Source organism: Mus pahari, unplaced genomic scaffold (assembly GCF_900095145.1).
Source record: "Mus pahari unplaced genomic scaffold, PAHARI_EIJ_v1.1 scaffold_13086_1, whole genome shotgun sequence".
NCBI lineage: Eukaryota > Metazoa > Chordata > Mammalia > Rodentia > Muridae > Mus > Mus pahari.
In genome coordinates, this window is record NW_018392704.1 from 9,033 (window position 1) to 14,548 (window position 5,516).

A 5,516-nucleotide genomic window follows, 5' to 3' on the forward strand; every position below is an offset into this window, starting at 1 on the left:
AGCAAAGAAGTATGGACATGAGGGTACAGGATGGGACTCACTGTGACATATTACAGCTCCCACAACAAGACTTTTTTTGGTTTGGAACAGGGGGAGATTGCAAGGGTAGAGCATGGACACAAGGGGATGGAAAGATGAGTGGGATTGAGGTGGAAGATGTGAAATTCACAAAGAAGCAATACAAAGAATATTGCTTTTTAAAGTATAAAGAACAAGGACTTGGTAGTGCTTGCTTTTATGCAAGTCCAGTACTCAGGAAATAGTCTGGCATACAACGGCTTTGCTACCAAATAATTTGTTACCATTATTTGTTAAATAATATTTAAGAATATTATTTTACATAGACATTGGTAAATAAAGATTTCATTCAGGACAATAAAATGGTCATGATGACACTCCTGCTTTGAAACAGATGTGAGATGTGAAGTAAGGATGCAAAGGAACTGGTAGGAAGCACTGCTCTAGTGCGCTGGGGAGGCTTGGCAATGAGAATCACTTTGAGGAAGAAGTGAGAGCAGGGCAGTCAGAGGACAGTGGGCAGAGCATCCTGCACATCGATCACAGCCCTGGATGTCACTCACAGCCCAACCTATGACTCATAGACCTACCACTCATCTCCTGGGATCTCTCAGTGCTTGGTTGTATAGGGGCCTCATGCTAGCTACCATAACAGGGAATGCATAATGAGAGGTCTCACAAGAATCAATGTAATTCCAAAGGAAACTCTTAAATCATATGGGAAATACTTATTTAGTCATANACAAGTATTTATGNAGTNATANTTTATAATGTAGCTCATAGTTTAGGATATACACAGAGCACTCACTGTTTACAGTATACAAAGNCTACTAACTTCACTCATTAATACTGCTATATCTCTAGGAGAACAATTAGTGAAAAACAGAGATACAAAGAAATTTAAAACTTAAACTCAATGCTGTTTTGCTTTAAGACAAAGCTGGATCAGATGCAGAACACTCCTGTAGTCTTAGTCACCCAGGAGGCTTACCCTGGGGGATTGCACGAACCCAGGAGTTTGAGATCTATACACACAACATGGCAAATAAAACAAACAGATAAACAAACTTCAGTAACAAAAATGACTGGGTAGAAATCAAGGTTTTTGTTTGTTAGTTGTTTTGTTTTTCAAGACAGGGCTTCTCTGTACAATCCTGGCTGTCCTGGAACTCACTGTACATCAGGATGGCCTTGAACTCAGAGATCTTCAGAGATTGTGTTACTCATTCCTATCCTGTAATGCATCATTTTCACATTCGGAAGTATTTCTACACATATCCACATTCAGAAACATTCTAGAAATTTCAACATTGAGAACTATTTCTAGAAATTTCTACATTCAGAATCATTTTATAAATACCTGTTTCATTTGTAATTTCTCCATCTGGACATGGGACACAATCAAAACAACAGAATGGTTTCCCATCAACAGGTGTTTTGCTAAATCCAAGTGGACAACTTTGACTGCAAACAGATAAAGGAGTCTGTATAGGAGACATGAAAGGATGCAAGGCAGTTAATTCATGACATTCAATATTAGCATCGAGATGGTAAATTTCAGTGGGACATCTGTGTGCTGTAACAACCACAGAGCTACCAGACTTTTAAAGATTATGTAGCCAAAGTGTCTGTTTCTCCCCCCCCTCTCTCTCTCTCTCTCTCTCTATATATATATATATACATATATATATATATATGTATATATATATATAATTGATCTGTTATTTTGATTTCTCTATAATTAATTTAATTGTAGTTAATATTAATACAATTTTAAAGTTTGCATATATTTTGATCATGTCCTTTCCCTCCTCCATGTCTGACCTTCTCCCTCTCTCAACTCAAATTTAAGTTCTTTCTCAAAAGAGAAATTGAAATCCCCAAAACAAAAAAAATCACCCAAAACCTATAAAATAAAATACAAAAGCAAAAAAAAAAAAAAAAAAAAAAAAAAAAAAAAAAAAAAAAAAAAAAATCCCAGCAAACTTTAATGAAACAACTACTCCTAAACAAAGCATCTGACTTCAGGTAATTGATATACCCACTGTATTCTGCTGGAGAAAAATTATCTAGTCTCTTAAAGACCATAATATTTCGCACTACTACGTATTAGCTCTTTTCATCACATCACAGTTATGCTCATGATGAACAATTCCAACAAAAAGGATATAAATGTACATATAGATTTAAAATTCAAATAGAAAAATACCTGTGACGGGATGTTTAATCACACTGTGAACACTGAGATTGTGTTATTTACTGAAAAAAAAATTCATTTCTATTTGTGGTATGGCTCAGGCCTAGAATATACACTTAATCCCAAATAAAGAAGGTAGAGTTTGGAGAATGAAGCACTCATGTTTCAAAATAACTTCTAATTGAGGGGCAGGCAAAGTGACAAATCAGAGGATGATTTGACAGTATTAGTGAGAGATAGAATACACCAAACTCTTCTTGTAAGAATAGACAGGAAAGAAAGGCAATTTGCTGACTTCCTAGCTCCTACAATCAGGTACTGAAGGGGGTCACAGTAACAGATGAAGTACAAAAGCTGAAGACTTCTGGCCATTAACACACACTTCTGTTCTGGGGCCCAGAAACTGATGACTTCTGATTATTTAACTCTCTTGCTACTCTGGGGGTTGAAGCTAAAAGCTCTTGCCAATTAACTTGGTTTTTCTATTCCTAGCCCTAAAGCTGATAACTTCTTGCAATTGACTCCTGCTGATAGAGGAGAGGAGTAAGAAAAAAACCTTAGATACTTAGACTCTTTAGTACTGACTCAGGGGTCTCAAGTTAGCCATGAAAGAGGCTCAAATTTGGATAACTTCCTGAGCCAGTCAGAAAGACTGAGAGAGACAGAGATGAGGGGGGGAGGGAGGAGGGAGGGACAGAGGAAGGAAGGAAGGAAGGAAGGAAGGAAGGAAGGAAGGAAGGAAGGAAGGAAGGAAGGAAGGAAGGAAGAATATCAGGGACACAGACAGAGAAACAGACATTGGGAGAAGCAAAAAAGAGGATATTTCAAGCCTTTATTTTGCTTTCAGATATTTATTGCTTTTTAGTTACAAAAAATCTCCTACATAAGAATAAAATTACCTCATACATAAAAGTTAAAATAAATGGGAATTACAACAGAATGGAGATTGTAATTTCAAAGCACTGTTTCATTGTATAATGTCATTATAGGTTCATATAAGGAAGAGAGGCCCCTTGGTCTTGCAAACTTTATGTCCCCATGCAGGGGAACGCCAGGGTCAAGAAGTGGGAGTGAGTGGGCAGGGGAGCAGGGTGGGGGAAGGGTATAGGGGACATACAGGATAGCCTTTGAAATGGAAATGAAGGAAATATCTAATAAAATAATTTTTAAAAAATTAGTTCATATGAACTTGTTTTTCATAAGGAACACATGTGGCCTATTTCTTGGATGTATAGTTGAGCGAAAGATTTTCCTGATCATTAATTTGTTCCAAACTTAGCACTATTATTCCATAGCACATGAATGTATGTACAACTCTACTTGCAACTTTTATTCTGTAGAGCACTTGAGAAAACTTGTATCAATTTAGGAGCTATATAAAACCATGATTAGCAATTAGGAAATCATCGATTCTTCTAAACACCATTACTGCATGAATGTACACCTCCATATTGTTTCCACAGGAAATCTACCCAATAGGGTAGGTAAATAACCAAGAAATCATTAATTATGTAATAGTGAGAGGAAAGAGAAGTAATATCTGAGTCAAAATCTCTGGGGTCTTTACCTCTCAGAGTACACACATTGAAGCCACCCAGAAGATTTCTGGGCTCTCTCCAGAAATCTTGCTTGCTTACCATAGCCCTTCTTAAATGGCTTCGATCAACCCCTTAGAGGCACAGTGCATGAGGTTTGCAGTGAAGGGGACACAGTGAGTTTTACTGGGACAGATGTACAGAGACAGGTTGCAGAGAGAACAAGCTAAACACAGGTAAAGAGAGAACCAGTCAGAGTTTGCAAAGGAGCCAAAAGATTAGAACATATGTCCACAGGTAGAATGAGGCCAACCAGAGGAAATTCAGTCAGAGACTGGGAAAAGTCAGATTGAACCAGTCAACTTGGAGAAGGGTGTAAGCCAGAAGAGCTGAGTTGAACTAGCCAGCCTGAACTTATCAAGAGGTAGAGAGGGGAAGCTCATTGAGCACTAAGTCTCAAAGGCTGTAAACATTCTAGGCCTAGAATAAATTGTACGGAGTCTAGAAGCATCCAGAAATAGGGTTTGGTTAGCAGACAGAGGAAGGAAGTCTCAGAGATGATAATTAGCTTCATGAAAATAAAAGTTATATTTATAAATCCTCATTTGCAGAGACTGGTTTTGTCTACATCTCTTTATTTTATTCATTTACAGAAGGCAGTTCCACTAGAGCCCTAGAGCCTTGACATGTATGATCCATCCATCCAGAAAACTGACCAAGATGTTGTTTGGTCTTTCTTTCTTTCTTTCTTTCTTTCTTTCTTTCTTTCTTTCTTTCTTTCTTTCTTTCTTTCATTCTTTCTTTTTCTTCTTATAGGTAGGCCATAAGTGTATCTGTTCATTACAAGGATGAATCTATCTGAAGAATTAACCTAAAATGAATAAGTAATTCCTACAGCGATTCTGCAGGCACAAAGTTCTGGTATTCAGCAATAGAATGAACAAAGTAGGGCACGCTCAGCCTGATGGCACTCAGCAGTCCCTTAACTCTGTTCTCTGAGGAATTCCAGCCTGAGAGCAGCACTCAGTACTGACTGCAAAGATACTCACCTGATTGTGGTGTTCACCCCAACTTATAAGTTCTTCATTTAGGGACAAATTCTGAACACCATGAGATTCGAAGACAAACTGGCCAACCTTCACATGAGCTGTGGTACCACTCTGCAGAGACTGGTAATTAAAGATGTCAAGCTTGGTTGCCAAAATCTCCTTGTTCACAAGAATCTCCTCATTGGAGCTTCTCACAAATGGGCCATTTTGTAAGAATGGATGGAGCTAAAAGAGAAAATAGTGATCAGAACGTGCACTGTCAGTCACTGAGATGCACACAAACCTGGTTACATTAACTCTCCTCTCTTTCTGTGAATGTATGTTCCTGTGGCTTTCACCAGTGTNCATTTATCATAGGGCTAACACATGGCAGCAGTAGTGCTATATGCACACAGTACCATAGTCATGAGCTANTTACCAACACTTTCACCACTATTCAAATTTGAAAATTGAACATTTTTCAATCAGAAAAAAACGCAATTTTTTCACAACTATAAATTAATTAAGAAAGTTCTAATAAAATGAAAATTTCAGATTTTAAAATATGATTGTCTTAAATAAGACAGCATGGGAAAGCAGATGTGTTATAGAAATGTAGGGAGTCAAGTGATAGAGAGCTGCAAAGAAGGATGGGATTTAATCTTGTGGCCCAGGTCACTCAGGGACCAGTTTGCACCAGTAAGACTACAGACTGCAGAAGTGACTCAGCTTCTGGGA